General features: G+C 40.5%; 1 pseudogene; it reads left to right on the top strand.

Annotated features, from left to right (window-relative positions):
* The first annotated feature begins 567 nt into the window (after nt 1-567).
* LOC103741004 overlaps nt 568-20015 on the top strand; it is an 80139-nt pseudogene continuing 60691 nt past the window's right edge.

Below are 20015 nucleotides of genomic sequence, written 5' to 3'. Positions count from 1 at the left end.
AGATGTTTAGATGAATCATTTCTCCAGTCCCATTTTCTTGAATTTTAAAAAGTTTTTATTAACTTATATTAATTACATATAATAATGGGTGTCATCATGACATTTTCATAGATACATATAACTTATCATGATCATATTCCCCCCCACCACCATATAACACTTTCTGGTTCTCAATGCTTGAGCTTTTGCTCAGGGTAACAAAACATGTAGTTGCTCCTGGAAGATCCTGATAAAAGGCGAGAAATGTTATAAATCACATTTTTAGGGTATTGTTTGACTGTTGTATTGAGAATAAATGGAAAGATAGAAGAAAGAAAACAAATTAGAAGATCTGTCTAGAAGCAAGCTGGTAGTGTCATAGGGAAGGGTGACAGTATTAAATAAATGAAGATGTGCATGGACTCTGGCTGTACTTGAAGGTGGAGAGATATCAGAACATGTTGCTGGAGATGTGTAGTAAATATCTAAGATGCCAAGCAGAGGGTTTGATAAGAAACTATGGAGTCCATGGGGGAAGTCAAATATGAAGATGTGATTTTGAAATAGTTTGTATATGCCATGTAAAGCATGGGGCTGGTTGAAGTTGCCAAGGAAGGAGGTACAGACATGATCAAAGCCTGTGGACTGAATCCTGGTAAACCTCAACATTTAGCAGACCAATAAAGGCAGATGAGAGACAGTGGCCCATCAGACAGCAAAACAAGGAGAGAATGGTGTCCAGCATCAAAGAAAGCAACATGACTTCAAATACTACAATTGGATCAGGTAAGATGGAGACTAAGGGACTGACTACTGTGCTATGAATATTATAAACCATGTTATGGGGGTGGGAGTGCAGTCAGCACAAAAGACCAACTGAGTAGATTTCAGGGAAGCTGAAATTCTTGATTGACAAATCTCTGGAGGATCTTGCTAAAAATGGGAACAGAAAATTTAGACGTTGGTAGGAGAAGGATTTGGGGTTCAAAGAAATTTTATTATTTATTTATTTATTTATATATATTTATTTATTTATTTATATTTTTAAGATGGGAGGTGCAATGGTACCTTCGGTGATAATAATAATGATCCAGTTTATGGGTCAAGGATGTGGACTAAAAGGAATCTCACTGGGGTAATGTTTTTGAGTAGAAGGGAGGATATGATGAAACTTGCTATGTGATTGGAGGGATTCTCTTTGGTACATACACATCAAGAGGCAGGTGAGTGAGTACTAGAAGGCTTCAGCTACCAGGGCAAGGGTTCTGCATGGTTTGTTAACTGCTGTACCTCATGTCTGACAGGTGAAGGCAATTAGTAAATATCTGCTGACCAGCTGGCCTGCAGGAGCATGTGGAATGTCTCCTCTGAGTGCTCTCATTTGTCAGTAAAATGCAAGCAAAATATATGCTAGAAGTGTGGTACAAAGGAATTGTTGACAGTTGAGGAAAAAAAAGCATGGGAGAGTGAGCCCACAGGTCACACTAAAAGCCATGAATTTAAAATGAGCCAACTTAGGAGTCAGTTTAATACTATAACTATTTAGCAGAAAACTGATATTAGACTCTTTTCTATACCCTGAGATCTTATATTCATAGATTAACTCATCTCTCAACTCTCCCCAGAGAACCATTTTTATACAGTAGATGGTGATTAATACAGAAACCCACAACTGGCCACATACAGAGAACAAGAAGCTGCAGAGTGTGTCTCCCTGAATAGGACAATTATATCGAACTTCTGCCTCCAAAGGTTCAGGAATCATTGCAGAAGAGAGGGCAGACAGATTGTAAGAGCCAGAGGTGGTAGAGGACCACAAGTAAACAGAGTTTTCCAGATAGCTTGTCAGTTACTTATATGAACTTGGAGCAATGCTGACAGCATGCACGAATCTCACACAATCTCAAGCCAGACAAAATCCCAGCATAGACATGGGGACATGGACAAAAACCCCAACCCCAGCTGAGGAACTGTTGGCAACACATAGATGGCTGCTGGGAGGGGGAGAGAGAGTGTCTCTTTTAAGCATGGGGCTCTTGCTAGGTTAATCGGTTCCAGTGGATGGATTCATACTCAAGGACCTTCGGGGACACAAATTAGACCCTAAAGATCTTAGTATATATAATAGACTACATTAATTTGGGTGGAGGGGGAGTAAGCGGAAGTACAGATAGAAGAAGTTATCTAAATGCCCACAAATTATAATTTGTGAAAATGGCAAAAATTCAATAAAAAATAAAATACATTGATCCAACTTGGTCATGAACTTTTATCTAAAGATATGCAGTCAAGTTGGTATAGTTGTAGACCTGGCAGAGGTATGATTTTGTTTAAGGCCTGGATTTTTAAAAATAAATATAATGAAAGGAAATGAAATGAGGCAGGTGAGTTGAAGGCATATGCAAGGCAGAATGTTAAAGGCGGCCTGTGGAATTTAAAATGGGCAGAGAGGCCAGTGAAGCCTTGACACAGGTTAAGTGCTCAGTGGAGTTCAACCTGTACCATTCCCCAGTGGAACCTGTCATCTTTGGCCATTACACAGTTCCTCCTCCAGTCTTCCTAGTAAGGTGCTTCCTGTGGCCAGCTGCTCGGGCCAGCTACCTGGGAATCACACTTTTGGCTCTTTTCTCACGTTCAGCTTCCATATAACGTCACCAAAGCTTTTCTATTACTCTTCCAAATTTCCCTCTAATATAATACTTCCCCCTTCTTACTACCATTCTTAGCCAACCCCCATTTCTGTAGTTTGTTGTTCTGGTCTCTCTTTCAAATCAATTCATGATGCAGAAGACTGTTTCAGAGGGCGAACTGGCTTAAAATCCTAAACTGTTTCTCATTGCATCTAGAATTGATGATTTCATTTCAAACCATGTGTGATTTGGCAACTGCCAAACCAACCTTACTATACTCCAGTCTCCTCCTATTAACTTTACTTTAGTCAAACTGCCTTTTCTTATGTTCATGAACTCTTTCTTATCCTAGACCTCAAGTTTCTGTTCCTGGAATAGTCTTTCATCTCATCTTCCATGCCCTGCCCCATACCATGGCCAACACTTGCTCATCCTTCAGTCCACAGCTCACATTTCCTCTATAAAAAGTCCTTCTTTGATTGTCCTGTGATTTCTCTCTCAACCGCCTTCCTCTTTTATTCTTAGAAATTTTACATCCCTACAATCTTCAATATTTTCTACTTCTCCTTTCCGTTAATTTCTTTCTTATTCACCATAAGCATAGAGCCACAATCATGGTAGATACACAAGAATATCCACATTAAAAAAAATTGAGTGCTTCCATAACATGATAGCAGTTTAAAATATTCTTTACAAAAACCTTACTAAATGGGAAGAATAAAAGAAAAATAAGGCCAAAAATAAAAAGGCAAAGAGAGAGAAGTAGATGAGAACAAATTTTGGAAAGATGAGAAACAGGTGGAGGAGAAGTAACTGATTTAGTAGAACGGAGGAAACTGGAAATACCTCTCAATAGGGAAGAATATGGACGAGAAGTCAGCCATCTTCCCCGAAGAGTCATCACAGGTTTCTGGAGTGTTTGAGTTCAGGCGTGTATCCCTCTGGTAGCAATTAGAGCAATCTCTGGAGAAACAGACCTAGAAGATAAGATACTCAGATGTTGTCAGAGAAGGAAAGGCCGCAAACTAAAGCCCTGTCATCCTAAAATGAAACCTAGCAGATTCCAAGCCTACCTTAAACAAACAGAGCTTTGGAAATACCTCTCAATAGGGAAGAATATGGACAAGAAGTCAGCCATCTTCCCCGAAGAGTCATCACAGGTTTCTGGAGTGTTTGAGTTCAGGCGTGTATCCCTCTGGTAGCAATTAGAGCAATCTCTGGAGAAACAGACCTAGAAGATAAGATACTCAGATGTTGTCAGAGAAGGAAAGGCCGCAAACTAAAGCCCTGTCATCCTAAAATGAAACCTAGCAGATTCCAAGCCTACCTTAAACAAACAGAGCTTTTATTTTTTACGTTTCAATATGAATGGGTAGTCAAAAAGCAATGAACAGCAAGGACGGTGTGGAAAGAGAGGCTTCAGAGACTTCAGGAGAAGGAAAACAATACACCAAGAAAATGGAAAAATGAGATACTGAAAAACAGCACAAGAAGAAAGAAAATTTAGAAATTGAAATTTTGACAGCTAAGAGTAAAACATAATTGAAGGGACAATATAGAAGATTAAGTCAAAGATCGTTCCTGAAAAGTAGAGCAAAAGGTCGAGCGATATCCAGGAGAGAGACTGTTCAAGCAAATCAGGGAAATGGTACAGAAATTAGATACACACAAAGCAGCAATATTTCTAGAAATAAATGGGAGAGGAAACTTTTTTATAGAAAGAAATAATAGGAGAAAACACTGCCATAGTAGAAGCAATAGAAACCGCCACAGTGGGAATTGTACTTAGTCACTGAATCCATCCCTGGAGCCGTGACTTGCTGCCATGAAAATTCCAAGCTATCCAAAGAAAAAATGCAACTCACAAAGGAAGGGAGAGGAAGACAGCTTTGCTCAATAGCAACATTGAAATCAATCCAGAAGACAACAGAGCTAAGCTTCCAAAATCTGGAGAGAAAATTATTTCATTGTTTTTGTTTTGTTCATAATTGTTTTTGTTACTGCTGTTCTCATCATTATTACAGTGTTTTGAGACACAGTTCTACTATAGCCCAGGGTGACTGAACTTTCCATCCTCCGACTTCAGCTGCCTGAGTGCTGACATTACAGGCATGCAACATCACACTCAGCTTGAGTACAGAATTACACACCTGGAGAGCTTCATAACTAAGTATGATGGTATAGCAAAGACAAGGTTTCACCGGTTTTCCATTCTATATTTCTTAGTAACGTTTGGAGGAAGATGTGGAGTCCAGGGGAGATGCAACATGGGAAAGTAGTGTAACTTCAAGGGCAACAGGGAATTGGTTCTGTTGAGACTGGAGACCAGTAGAGGAGACAGGAGCAAAAGAGATGGCAAGAAAGGAATGTCATCAGTAAATTTACAGACTATGTTTGAATGTACAAAATTTTATAGTGAGAGGTTCTGAGGGAATGTATGGAGAACTGGCTATAAGGGCCAGTAAAACCAAACAAATCCAGGAGGAGCAAAAGTTCTGTGATATAAAAGCGTCACATTTAACACTTGTTGCATCAATGTTCAGTAGTCATAGTGAAGTATAACTAAATGGTAATGTAAATCTGAAAAGTATACCATAACAGAGTGTGCAAAGGGTTCATGGAAGAATGAGGAAGAGTAGTATAAAAAGTGTGGTAATCTCCTTTATCATAAGGAGAAATCAATCACAGTAGTTAAAAAACGAAATTACAAGAGGATAATATAGGCACAACATTTACCAATATTTAGAAAATCAGAAAAAGAGCTGTGGGACAATGGAAAATGATTGTTCCTGGACAGGAAGGTGGTTGTAAGGAAGAGAACTGTGATCCAAGGAGCCTCCCCTTCTTTGTTATATTCTTTTAAGCACTATTTTTTTAATGATATAGATTTATGACTGACTGATAAGCATCAACTTCTGGAAAATTAAAATAAATTTATGAATGAGGTGAGACAGTAGAGATGACATCTCATGGCCTCCCTGCTGTGAATGGAGGCAAAGAAAGGGAATCTTCTTCCCAGAAGGTAGCAGCTTGCTTTACCTGCAGTCACTGTATCTGCTTATAGGAGTTTGCTCATGTGAAGGAATCTTCCTCATGGCTGACTGATCCACTAGCTAAACAATGGTGTGTGTCTTCCTTTCTTGGAATCACAAGCCAGAAGTAATGGACATCATCACAGGGTCCGTAGAATATTTTCACGCAAGTGTCATGATAACAAGTATGATTTTCCTATTCGTTAGAATTTAAATATTTGGCTTGAATTTGAAGACATCCAAAAGTCTCTTTCAAATCATGTTATTGGTATTTTTAAAATGTTGTAATCTGGATGGGAAAATCAGAACTAACTGTTGGTTGAGAGGTCACATGAGAATTGGTTAATCTTGTCTCTAATCTGACTTGAACTACCTATTTGGGGCTCAACTCTCTGCCAGGTCTTGTTGAGTTCAAAGGAAAGGGTGATCTTCCATGTACACAATTCAATGATGTGGTCAGATGATTGGGCTCTTTGAAGTACCAGTGCACCTTTTACTAAAGGAGAGGAAAACTAGTATGACATGGGATGCGTGTGGAAACAAACCAGAGTACTGTCAAACTCATAACATGGATAAATAGCTCTCTCTACCCCTCTTAAATCAACATGCCCATATTTATGACCTCTCAATAAATTTATTATTTTTGTATGTGATATCATTTGAGGAGAAAAAAAAACTTTATTCTGCAGACAAGTCTTTTCTTTACCAGGTATTATATTTGTCTCTTATGAGAAGTTCCCATGATATATTTCTGAACACCTGGTATATGGATGATAGAGTGTGAAATGCTGACATCTCTGTACAGTGAGAGCTGGAAGTGTCATGATGCTTTTGGACAGTCTATGTGCAACTGACAGGATAGTGGGAGAGTCCAATACCCTGACCCTTCCTATTTCGCCATAAATTGTAGTTCAAAGATATAATTAAGGCAGGGTGGTGATTGTCCACATGTGAGCAAAGCGATGGTATATAGATTCATACTCATATGTGTTTAAGGGAAGAGTAAATATGTACACACATACGGCAAAGATAAGACCATGGGTAGGAAGAAAGGCCATAAAACTGTTGGAGTAAACCAGAGGCAGGAGACTTAGGAACGCAGAAAGGAAAAATGATTACATGTTAGAGCATGTTCTCGCTTGCTTCTCTATTGCTGTGATAAAGCTCTTTGATCAAAAACAACTTAGGGAGGAAAGGGTTTATTGCATCTTGCACTGACAACTGACAATTTTGGAGGAAGTCAGGAAGGAACACAAGGCAGGAACCTAGAGGCAGGAAATGAAGCATGGACCATGGAGGAATGCTACTTACTGGTTTGCTCCTTCTGGCCTGAGCACAGCCTGCTTTCTTTTAAAAAAATTATTTATTATTTTTATTTTATGTGTACGAATATATTGCCTGCATGTGTATAACTGTACCTGTGTTGTGTAATGCCTGTGGAGGTCAGAAGAAGGCATCAGATCCCCTGTAAATGGAGCTACAGAGAATTCTTAGCTGCCTTGTGGTTGCTGGGAATTGAACCCCAGCTCTCTGTAAGAGCAGGCAGTGCTCTTAATTGCTGAGCCATCTCTCCAGCCCCCAGCCTGCTTTCTTATACAACCCAGAATCACTTACCCAGAGGTGGTACTGCCCACAGTGGGCTGAGCCTTCCCATGTCAATTAGTAATTAGGAAAATACCTGGCAGATGTGGCCACAGGCCAATCTGATGGAGGAAATGCCTCAGGTGAGTCTCCCTTTTCACATGTGTGTCAAGTTGACAACGGAAGCTATCCAGCAGGGGGCACATGTTAAAATGGGAAGGCAAAGTGGGAGGTGTTATACTTGAACTACCTTCTGCTTATGAAGAATGAAATGGCTTCCATAAACCTTCATCTAAAATGCTTTACAATGTATCCTGCTATTAAATGGTCAAGTAGTGAGGAGAGTCAGATGTAGGGTCATGGAATTCTGGAGGCAGATGGATCAGGTCAAGCTTGACTGTGACAGAATTGACACAGGGAAAGAGTAAAAAGGCAACTCATGGATAGTAGCAAACATTACCTCCAGCCACCAGAATTCGGGTGAGAGGCTGAACAGCTTTGAGATGACTAAGGGTAGAAAGAGGGCCCTCTTGAATATTCCAGTCTTTGGTGTGAATCTTTATCAAATGAAAGCTTGAGATAAAATGAATTGAGAGTAATTTTTCTAACCCTTCTTTTCGAATTTATAAGTAATCCCATTATTGTAAATAATCTAAAGCTTTCAAGGATTAAAGGGTACCTTCATTTACTGAACTGATAAGGAATCCATTGATAGGAGGAGCCACATCATTGTTAACAGGCTCAGAAGCGGTTGAACATTGAGGCCAGGGATGAAGGGGTGATGTTATAAAATTGGGCTGTAATTAATGTGGTTGATAGGAGCCTGATAAATAGGCCAGATTATTGCCTATCACAGCAAGATGCGGCTACTTACAGTAATACACAGCAAGGCAAGTGAGACAGATTGATGGAAAGTGGTGGTGATGGTCAATACCATATAGAGTCTTTGGGAGCAAGACAGAGGGACAGTTAGTGGTAGTATGAAAGAAATCAAGTATAGATGATTAGGATGCTGAAGGCAGCTGAATAACCCTCACATTAGTTTCATGAGCTATGTGTAAGAACTCTCATAATAAGTAGGTCAAGTTGAAGATCTCAGACTCTGCCTATGCCTCAGAAGAAAGTCACAATTTATAGTCCTTCAAAAAACTAAGGTGGTCTACAGAATTGAAATCTAGTGGCTAAGTTTATGAAGAAGGAATATTCTAATACCAGTGCAAGTGAATACATTTCTTATATTCAGTTATTTATCAACTAGACCTGTAGCCATTTGTTGGGAAAACATGAACCAAAGGCTATCAATGAAATATTTTGTGGACTGTTGGTCATGCAGTCCTAATTAACTTGGTCCCTGAATGTATATTTGGAATGAATACCTTTAGTTACTAGGAAGATTCCTCATATTGGTTCTATGGGGTATGTGGTTAGAGCTTTTATAATGATGAAGACCCACTGGAGGCCTTTTGATCTGCCATGTGCCTGCTGTGTAGGGGAGCAAATAAAAGTAATGACACCAGTAGACCCATCAAGATTAGAGCCAATCTTAAAGCCCTAATCAATGCAGGGCGGTTGGTCACCATCATAGATTCAGTTAATTCATGATTCTAGTACTTACAAAACCCAAATGATACCAGTGAACTTCCACATACTTAACCAAGTAGTCATTCTAATCACACCTGATTTTTCAGCTGTGGCAGACATTGTGAGAAATATGTCCTTGGGTACGAGGTATGCACCCACTGATTTGGCAATAGTCTCTTTTATGACCTTGTCAAGAAAGGATATAGTTTTTATGGTTTTTATTCACATAGAATGTCAACAATATATGTTGATCATTTTGTCTCAGAACTATTTTTACTCTTATTCTCTCTCACAATAGTCTAAAGGAAACTGTACCCATTTAGATGTCCTATCAAACATAACACTGGTCCACATTACCAATGGTAGCTTGGTACATGGGCCAGTGGAAAAATACAAAAAAATGTATTGGGCTAAAGAGTGAGAGAAAATATTCAGGGTACTGTGAGATCAGCTTATGTTAGAAGATGGAATTGGATTGATTATGACATGGTTGGAAGATACAGATAAGGTATGGAAGTATATGTCCAGGCCACCATACTCTCTGTCACTTGCCCTACCTAGCCTTTTTACTTAGTGCCCACCTGCATGGGGAGGGGTTCTGAACCTAGCTGATAGGAGAGAGAAATGTCTGGAATGGTTCATAGGTTGGCTCAGTTCCTGGGCTCAGGTCAACAATGATGCCTTTGTTTTAGCTCTATTCATGAATAGCCTTGAAAGAGTATGTAGGAGAATTCTTCCCAGCAGGAAGAGCTTTTTCAGGTACATCTGGCATCTGTGTGGTGGTGCCACGGTTTAGATATTCTTTGTAATCCCAATATTCTTGTACTTGAAATCTGTCCTTAGTGTGGCACTAGAGAATGGTGGACTTTTGTCAAATGGAACCTAGTGAGGTGAGAGATCCTTAGGTCATTTGGAGGGTACACCCTTAGAAGATATTGTAGCTCTCCGGAACTTTCTATTTTGAGATGTAATATCTCCTTTGCACATCAAGTCCCACCATCGCCATTTTCCTTGAGGTGACATAGTCAGGCCTAGGGCCTCCCCAGGGCCTGTGTGTGCGCTGCTGTTTGGTCTTTCAGTTTCCAAAATTGTGAGCTAAATATACATTTTTTTTTCTTTATGAAGTTAACTTGCCTCAGGAACTTCATTATGATGATGAAAAACAAATAACACATGTTGGAAGACATTTAGCCTGTTATAAAAATTGATATAATTTATGAGTAGTGACAGATGGTAGAATTTGCCAAGAACTTGGAGGAACTTATTTGAGACAAGGAGGTATGTGAACTCTGAAGGCCCTTCTATCACTTGTTATTTCCCACCAGAGGGTAGCCTTCAAGGAATGACGTGGAATGACTCAAACAGTTGAAGTTAGCTAGAGTGCCTTTGGCTATACCACCGTTAGCACAGTAGGCTTATGACAAAGGTTCTATGACAGCAGGGCAGGAAATGTCTACACGGGCCTAAGAGCACGGGCTCCCACTTACCGATGCTGATTCAGCTTTTGGACATTATCGAGTATCCACCTGTTCTAGTTACTTTTCTGCTACTGTGATAAGCGCCATGACCAAAAGAAATTTGGGGAGGAAAAGTTTATTTGGCTTAAAGGATATAGTCTATTCCTGAGTGAAACCACTGCAAGACTTCAAACAAGGCAAGAATTTGGAGGCAAGAACTGAAGCAGAGACTGTGGAAAAATATGCTGCTTATTATCTTGATTCTCCCTGCCTTTGCTTAGGCTGCTTTTCTTATATAGCCCATACCCACCTGCCTAGGGATGGTACTGCTCACAGTGGGCTGGGCCCTCCTGCATCAAATAACAAGAAAATGTCCCCACAGACATGTTCACAGGCCAATACCATGGAGGAAACTCCTCAGTTGAGGTTTTGTCCTCTCAGGTATTTCTAGTTTGTGTCAGGTTGACAAAAAGCCTTACCCACACACCAACCTACCTATTTGTCCAACTTGAGCCCTTGATGAAAACTATCCTTCGAAGTTAGACAGCCCTGTGTGTGCCTTTTACTCTGATACAGTTCCAGATATGGGAATTGCCCCTTTTTGGGTCTTTTTGAGACAGGGTCACCATGTAACCTCAGCTGGCCTGGAACTTACTATGTAGACCAGGCTGGCCTGCTCTCACAGAGATCCACCTCCCTCTGCCTCCCAAGTGCTGGGACTAAAGGCCTGCACCACCATGCCCGGCAGAATTGTGTTTCTTGATGGCAGGGCCTGGGCCCCCATTATCTGATGCTTGGAGAGCATTTTATTCACTGAAACAGGATGCCTCCCAATATTGCTTCAGATATGGAGCTCACCTAAATCAAAATAGATGTGGTAACGATCATATGACCATAGATCCCATTGATTGTATTACCTACCACTCAGAAGTCATCAGCCTGCCAAAGAAGTAGGGCATTCTTTTAGAGGTGCAGTGCAGATGTGATACCCTTCTGGGATGGAGTGTCACTTTATGGATTGGGATGCATCTCTAATTTATTTAGTCTGAATGCCTAACAGATCCAAAACTTGGGTCTAGGGACCAAAGCGTTAGGAGTAGGATTAGCCTTCCTACCCTCATTCCCAGTCTCTCTTTAAAAAATGTATACTTTATGTTTTCACAATCCTGAGCTCCTTGGTTGGTTTAGAGGCTTTCAAAGTCAGAGGACATCCATCTAGGAACACCATGAGAATCTTATTATATTATAAACTATGGACCATGTCACCAGGTTAGTTGGAATCTTTGTGCTGAGAGATCAACAGGCAAGGAAGGGAGTTAGCATCAAAGTAGGCATGATGGATCCAGGTCATTAGTAGAAGACATGGCTTGTCTCATACAAGGGAGGGAAGAAAGAGTATCTTTGCCTCCTGGGATTCTCATCACTGTGATTATTGTTTTCTTCCACAGAATTTTGATCATATTTGAACAAGTGCTGCTGGAACAGCCTGAGGAAGCGTGATGATGATGATGAGGGCCTGAGGGCCTGAGTCCCCACCTTGTAAGTCATCAAAGGCTGAAGAAGTACTAGGAGAAGGTCAAGAGATCTAGAATGGTGACACAAAGACAGTGAACACCAGATAGATCTTCACAACCGTCTGCAGTGACAGAAGTTCTCACGGGCCTAAATAAATGTCTTCTTGAAAGTTTCTCTGAGAAAGAAAAATGTCTGAAAGCTTTTTGTGGAGTTATTTCCTGATGACATGAACTTGCTATATGAGACAGATGGTTTGGGTGGCAAGGTATGGTCTCTGGTGGATATGTGGTCCACCCACTGTCCACTTTAGGACAGAGGTACTTCTTATTCCTCCAGCTGCCTCAAGTGATTGTGCTGATCCCTCACAGCTGAGTTCTTTAGAAAGAACGCCCTCAAAATATAACTACTTTATTATAGTTCTCTCTCTCTATTATAGTTCTCTCTCTCTCTCTCTCTCTCCTCTCTCTGGTTGTGGCTTGCATTCAACAGGCTAAGAAATGGGGGCAGTTGACTCCTTGTCTTAATTTGGAGCACTTCTGATGGTCCAATATTGCTTCTAAACTCCTGGCATTGGTTGAGACTATTATTTCTGCACTGTGCTTTAACTCTGCCTTTCCCCAATCTTGAGTCCCCTCAAAGAAATGATTCCCAGTTAATTCTCTTTTTTGTAAATCTTCATCTCCAGATCTGTGTTCTGAGAAACCCAAACTACAGTAGATGAAGAGTTTCTAGACCATAGATCAAGGGAAGCCCACTGATCTAGGTTGTTGTGGGGTGGGGTTAAGTCTTACTAATCTCACTCTTTTGATAGAGGAATGCTTCCCTTACTATGTCATTGGACTTTGAGTATACTCAAGCTTCATTCCAGTAGCTCTCTGTCCCTCATTGAGCAGTACATCTCAAGGTGTGCCTCTTTCCATGGCAGTGGCACTGTTGTGCTCAGCTGCTTTGTTTTGGTCCTTGTGGTCACTACCCTCTGGATGTTAGAGAAAAGTCTGATTCATCTCCATGTGTCCATTTTACTGGCTACTCATTGCCTCATAGGCTCATTTAGCTCTTGAAACAAGATTACAAACCAGATAAGATACTAATTAACAGATAAAAAATGAACCCTCTCTGAAGTTGAGTGTCTTGTTAACACAGTTAGCTAGCAAGTCCAGGTCCAACTGCCAAAGTGAAAATTCAGCGTCATACGCTGGCACCAACTCAGTTGTTGCCATCTTCCCTCTTTAAGAAGACAGCTACCCCCATGTCTGTAGATATATATCTAGCATCCATATCCATGACTGAGTAATCACCTCCAATTAGTGGTCACCTGAAACAAAGTTGGGGTGTCTTGAAAGACTTTGAAACATTCTACATTCTCTTTTTAACTGATATGATTTCACTTTAAGTTATGGATGTCGTTTTCTCCTTTTTTGTGTGTGAGCCCTAAATTCTGGTTGGGGGTTTGCATCACTATTCTGGTTAAATCTTTCTCTCACATTTGGGACTGTTTGTCAAAATGTATCCATGAACATAAATACACAGTGGAGAAGTTTCACACTTTCACTTTTACTTGTTTGCCTTTTTGGTTGCTTTCTTATACACTTAGTACTGCCTGGAAAGTTATCTTGTTTAGCCACAATGTAGACTTGTAGTCCTTGGCTGAGGAAAAGTTAGTTGGCCAAGTCAGTGTGAAAACTAATCTGCAGAAAATGAGTACCAAAGTGTTGCTATTCCGTGTAATAAAGAAAGAACAAGGATCCCTAGGGATAATGTAGTTTGGCAAATGATGGACAATAGTCATCATAGACTGAGTGCTCAAATAAAAGTACCTGAAAGCCTTGTAATTTGAATATGGATTCTTAATTTTCCAATGGAACTATTTCCAAGTGACGTACTGACGTTGAAAAGTAGAGTTGGAGAAGAACTGTAAGTGTTTTGTGGTGGAGAAAACAAAATGAGTCTACTTGTGGAAAACAGACTATGTCTTCAAGAGTTTTGCAGAGCCTCAGGCATCTTTATAAGGATTTGTACGAGTAACTCTGTGGTGTCCAACTATATTTGCTATTGAACTAGCATTAATGTTATTGATTCAGTCCAGAGGATTCAGTGGGATGTATAATGAAGCTGGCCCCTCTGGAAAATGATATAGGGCAAAGGTCTGGGAAACCCATGGGATCAGTCACTTAGAGAAAACTCCATTCCTGATTATTTTAAAGAAAGAAATCACTTTACCATACTGTTTCCCACTCACATAAGTCAGTTCATTTGGCTGGTGGAATTAAGCTCAAGACAGCACCAGAGTGGTGATCTCCTGGCCATTCTACAAAACATATTTTAAAAAGCTTGCTTATTTATATATTTATTTATTATGTATGAGTGCTTTGCCTGCATGTATGTAAGTGTACCTGACATGCAAAGCCTGCAGAGGCCAAAAGAGCCTGTTGGATCCCCCTGGAACTGAGGTTGCAGGTGGTTGTTAGCTGCCATGTGGGTGCTGGGAACCCAAGCCTGGTCTTCTGTAAGAACAGCCACTGCTCTTAACCACTGAGCCATCTCTCAAGCTCCAAAATATATTGTTAAAAGAGTGACTTCTGAAAATTGCCATGGAAATGTAACAATTGTTATGTGGTTTCCAAAATAAGAAATGATGGAGAAATAGCCTTCATAAATTCTACACATGAATATTGCCTTGATATTTCTAAAATATTTGTAAGTTCTATGTACATTATTGCAATTGGACTTATTTATTTTACTTTTAAATGTTATTTAAAATAACATCAAAACATAACAATCAAAACTTTTTTTCTGTCACATTAATTACATTTTTCACTTAAGGATGCACATCCTAGAAACTGTTCCTTAAGCCTGAATTATTTCTTTTGCTCATTTCTACCTAGAATTATCTTTATTTTCATTTTTTTCAAGTTTCAGGTTTAAATATTACTTCTTTTCTTTTCTTTTCTTTTCTTTTCTTTTTTTTCCAAATAAAGTTAGCTAAGCAAAAAATATTCTTTAAATGAGTAGGCACCTTTGAATATCATTAAACATTTTAAAAAAATCATTAAATACATACTTGTTGATTCTCTAAACTTGTTAAAATCAATTTTAAAAAGGACTAATTCTGGGCTGGAGAGATGGCTCAGTGGTTAAGAATGCTGACTGATCTTGCAGAAGACCCACATTCAAATCCCAGTACCCACATGGCAGCTAATTGTAACTCCAGTTCCAGGGGATCCAACAGCCTCTTCTGTCTTCCACGGGCATTGCATGACATGGGTGCACTTACCTACATGCAGGTGATACATGCATACACACAAAATAAAAATAATAAATAAAATATACAAAAGGGTCTAATTCTGAGGACTCCCTAAGAAGACAAAGCCAGTCAGGCTTCGTAAGAGATCCGACTTGATTTGAACAAAACTTGAGGTATTTCTTGTAGACGCATGTGTTAAGGATAAACAGATTTAAGCTCAAGCAAATATCTAACTGACTTATATAACCAAGGACTTTCTAACTGTAACCAAACAAATACTTTCTTTGCTTTGTCTCTGTGTGCATGCTATAGCAGCTGTCTTCTTGTACCCTTTACTTCTGGTTTGGAACTGCCCTGTGCATGAATCTGTTTTTTCTTGAAATAAACTTAAAAAGTATTATCTTGGACCAGCGAGTGACTTAGCCACCAAGCCTGAGGATCTGAGTTCAATACCCAGAATCCACATGGTAGAAGGAGAGAGCCAACTCCTGCAAGTTATCCTCTAACCTCCACATGCATGCTGTGGAACATAAGCATCCAGATGTACACACACTATTAAATACATAAATGTAAAAAAAAATAAAAGTGATCATGTCTTAGTTTACCATTTGATTCACTACATGTTGAGTGACTACTCTGGTTCAGGTACTGCTTCAAGTGATAGGTGGCAACCTAAGTGAGAATTTAAAAACTGCTGAAGTGCCATGAATATCAGTTTGCCTGGAGCAATTGTGATGCTGGTGGAGGGGATGGGATGATGAGGATTATTGATAAATTGAATCATTTTGGTAAGAGTTTAGGTTAGGAACTTAAAGATGTGCTTGAAATAGTTAAGTGATGAACTATATAAAAATATTTTGAGTAATCTGAATGACGATACCTCCTTAAACTCTTGTTGAACTAATCTAAAAATATGTTCCTACTTTAAAAATGTTGGCTAATGCCCAGTGTGGTGGCATACGCCTTTAATCCCAGCCCTTAGGAGGCAGAAGCAGGAGAATCTCTCTGAGATCCTGGTCCACAGTGAATTTCAGGTAGGCTGGAACTAGGAAGAAACCCTGTAAAAAAAAAAAGAAAAGAAAAGAAAAGAAAAGAAAGTTAGCTAATTAAAAATTATAATAATATGTAGAAAGTATTAGTTTTGGTTTTAAGTGATGAAAATCAATGCCAGAATAGGAATATGGAGGTGGGCAGAGATGGGGAGTGAGACTTAGTAAAAGGAAATAAGAGTTTTCTAGGAAATTCAAGAAAGTAATTTAGCTGGGTTTTCAGAACAGACTGAACAAAGGACTCACTGTCAGCCTTCTTTCTCCACCTGTCATGCCTGCACTTTCTCCTTTTGCAGATCTAGTCTCCTCCTACTTGTTGTGGAAGCTGTGGCCATTAAAAAGACTCTTTGATTTGATGCAAGGTCATCACTAGTATTGATGGGCTATTGTAACCCAAAAGTTCTTCTGAAAGGCTAGAATTGATTGGGAGGGTGTCTAGAGACCCACGCTGAGCACACTGGGAAAAATGGTGGATCCACCACTATATTGAACATGGGGATCGAGATGGGTGGGACGTGCTGATGGCAGATGTTTCAAATATAAGCCTATGAGAATTTATGCCTTTGTAAGTCACTCTCTCTCAGATGTCACGAACTACACAAAACCCAAATAGAAGGTATTATGTTGGTTTTGTCCATCTGCATCAAGACAGGGAGACCCTAGAACCCTCAGAGGGCACATGTGGGTCCCCCAGGGAGGGGGAAAGGAAAAATTAGTGGAACAAATTGGTGTAGTTTGGCTGGATAGATGAACTGCAGGAGTCTGGGAAAAACATGGAGATGTGGGCCTTGGAAAATGTCGAGGTTCCAGCATCCAGCAAGCTGATCAAAAGGGAGTCAGGTTCAGATTCCCAAATCCAGAAGGGTATAGATGAGGCATCCTGTGAGGTAACATAACCTATCTGAGAGTAGCAGGCAGTAACCCAGGGGAGAGGGTGACCAACCCTCATATACTTAATGGGGTTAGCGGCAGACACGTGGGTTATACAATGGATCATAAAATATGTAACTATGATGGCATGGGCCATGCAGACGTGGAGAGACTCAAAGGGGGAAATTCCTTTTTTTACAGTCGTCCTGTAAATGTGGGAAAATAGCTCAGTTTCTAGTGTGTGAAATTTCCTTAAGGATTATGGAGAACCTAGAAAAAATTTTACAAGCTTTGGACACAAGAGGGGATTCCAGAGATGTGGCCTGGCCACTTTTGTGCATAATTAAAGATTTGTCCACTGCAAAGGTAACAGCCTCAGGGGAGGCTAAAAAGACTAAGGAGTTACTGGAAAATTCAGTCTCAACCTCAGCACCTGAGAGAGGAAAAAAATGGGAGATTTTAACTTGTTTAAGGTTAGGGGACAAGGAGTCAAAGGACCCAGGAAAAAAGACAAATAGCAATGAAAAATGAAGCAACCTAGAAATAACAGTACCTAAAGCTGCCCCTGAGACTCAACCTTTGATGCAAAAAGAGAAAAAAGTTAACAGTGCTGTAGCTAGGAGAAAATACTCCTCCCTGGAGCTGTTGGGATTAGAAAAGACTTTCAAACAAGCAACTAAAGAGCCCCTCACCACGTGGCTCATGAAGGTGTGGGACATGGGAGCAAATAATATCAGTTTAAGTAAGTCCCTCAGAAGCATCACAGCTGAGTTATATAACCGCCCACCCATCCTTGAGACATAGGCTGTTTAACCTAGGCCAATATAGGGGGAAGCAGTCCCTAATGGAATGACTTGTGAAAGGCATTAAAGATATGTGGTTATCACCAATGGAGACTTCCATGATTATCAGGGACTGGAGGACCATAGAACAGGGACAGGCATTACAGAAAGAACTAAGTATAAGGAAGGCAATATATGATTCCCAGTTCACTGGGCCAGATATATCTCTGGCTGTGTTCACCAGAGATATAAAGGAAAGCTTAATTCAACTGAGACCTCAAGAATGGTATAGACCTTTAATGGTTGTGCTAAGTCTTTTAATGGGACAAGATCTTTATAAAGTGAGGGAGGCTTTGGCAGATCTAAGTGACTCAAACCAGCATGTAAAACATGTCTGTAGAATAACAGAACAACCTACAAGAGATATAAAACAGACTGGACAGAAAATAAGGTGGACTTGGGTTACTTGAAGACAAATGTGGAAAGATTCATGTTGAACCCAAATTCCCAAAGGAAAAATTGATACAAAATCAAATCTGGTACTAGGAAGTTTCAGGAAGGCTTTAAAACCTGAAGAAGAGTTCACAAAAGGCATTCAGAAGATAAAAACTGTCCCAGGGGTGGTTAAGGATCCCCAAAGAGTAAATAAAGTACATTTCTCTCCTGAGAAAGGCTTTGCTGGGGTGGAGGCAATTTTTCCCCCCTGGGCCTCCCCCACCAGCCAGCTGTGGTCAATGGAGAGGCAGCAGATATGACTACAGCCAGGAGGCAGACCCAGAGCCTGCCTGACTCAGGGATTTAGCAGGTGCAGCAAGGACAAGAGAGATCCTCTGCCTCCTTAGCCTGGTGTGGGGTCAGGCAACTTGAGCCAGCACCTGTAAATGTATCAAGGGTTAAAAAAAATACAAAGAGACCCCATGTAAAATCCCCAAAATGTGGAATGACTACAAAGGGATAACTAAAGATAATAAAGAACTAACTAAGTTAATGCCTCTTACCTATGCTATGGTACCCAACAAAGATCTGTGGAGAAAGCAATTAATACAAGTGGATAAAACCTTTCCATGCTATGTTAGACCATGTCTATGATTGATTTAATATATGAAGTTAACCTTTGCATGTTTTACAGATGTGAGACCCATTTGAAAGATATCAAGTATACCTGAAGAAACAAAGGCCAGTGATAGTTGTAAGATTCTTGGGAGCTTTATGGTTGGGTAAGACACAAGTACTACTTACCAGAATGGTTGGGAAAAGCCTAAAACATCACACCTAATCCTGTATAAAATAAAGACAAAAGCTCCCAAAGCTGTACCACTGTTAAGAAAAAATTACAGTACCAGCGGTGGGTTGCCCCCTTATGTGATGTTGGCCAAAGATATCCTAGAGGTCCCCAAATTAACAAGGCTATTGCCACTAAGGTTGGTTGTACACTAGAAAATGTCAGGAAGGCCATGTTGCTGAAGACACTGCATGATGTGAGCGTGGGAGAAGGAGAGATAGAGCCAAGACTAAGCTGAAAACTCCATGCCACTGGATGGATAGCTTTTGTAGTGCCAGAAGGCACTATGCAGATGGTTGGGGAAAAAGGATCCCCTATGATTCTGCTCAACAATGGACCCTGGATGCTGCACTCCATGGACATGCCAAGCATTGCCTACTGGTGCAATAATGGCTTGACTAACATGCATACAACTGACAAATTTCTAATTGGATAAGACCCATTCCTAGGGGTGGAGCACACATTGGGTGCTGTAGACCAGGCCAAGCCCCTGTGTCAGAAAAGGCTATAGGCCCCAGTGGGGAAGCCCCTGGAAATATGAATATGGTACACTTGCTGGGATATCTTTTAGGCATTTGTATTTTGCACCCATGTTTGTTTAGATGTGTCCACTTCCTTCCATTTGTCTTTATAGTAGGGGAGACCACTAAGATGGATCAGCGGTCATGTCTTGAAGACGAATGATGGGGAGGTCCAAGAGTTCAATATCTCACCATGATTATCCCACACCTATCACGCCCTCCAAGGCTCAGGGATCCTTGTGGAAGAGCCAGAGGAATGGAGTGAAGTGTAACCTGGAAGCTCCTTCGAAAGGCTAGAATCTATGGGGGGGGGCAGGTCACTGGGAAAAGGGGTGGAGCAGCCGGCATATTGAACATGGGAAACAAGGCACACTGACCCCGTGGGCCACACAGCAAGCATGTGTGGGGAAAGATGGCACCTTGCAGACGAGACGACACCTCTCAGAGAATGGCAGGTGAAAAGCTGACAGAGACCACTGGCAGGACCCGCTG

This window comes from Nannospalax galili, unplaced genomic scaffold (assembly GCF_000622305.1).
Source record: "Nannospalax galili isolate Female #2095 unplaced genomic scaffold, S.galili_v1.0 scaffold241, whole genome shotgun sequence".
NCBI classification, from domain to species: domain Eukaryota; kingdom Metazoa; phylum Chordata; class Mammalia; order Rodentia; family Spalacidae; genus Nannospalax; species Nannospalax galili.
This window is presented reverse-complemented; position numbering and strand designations above follow the sequence as displayed.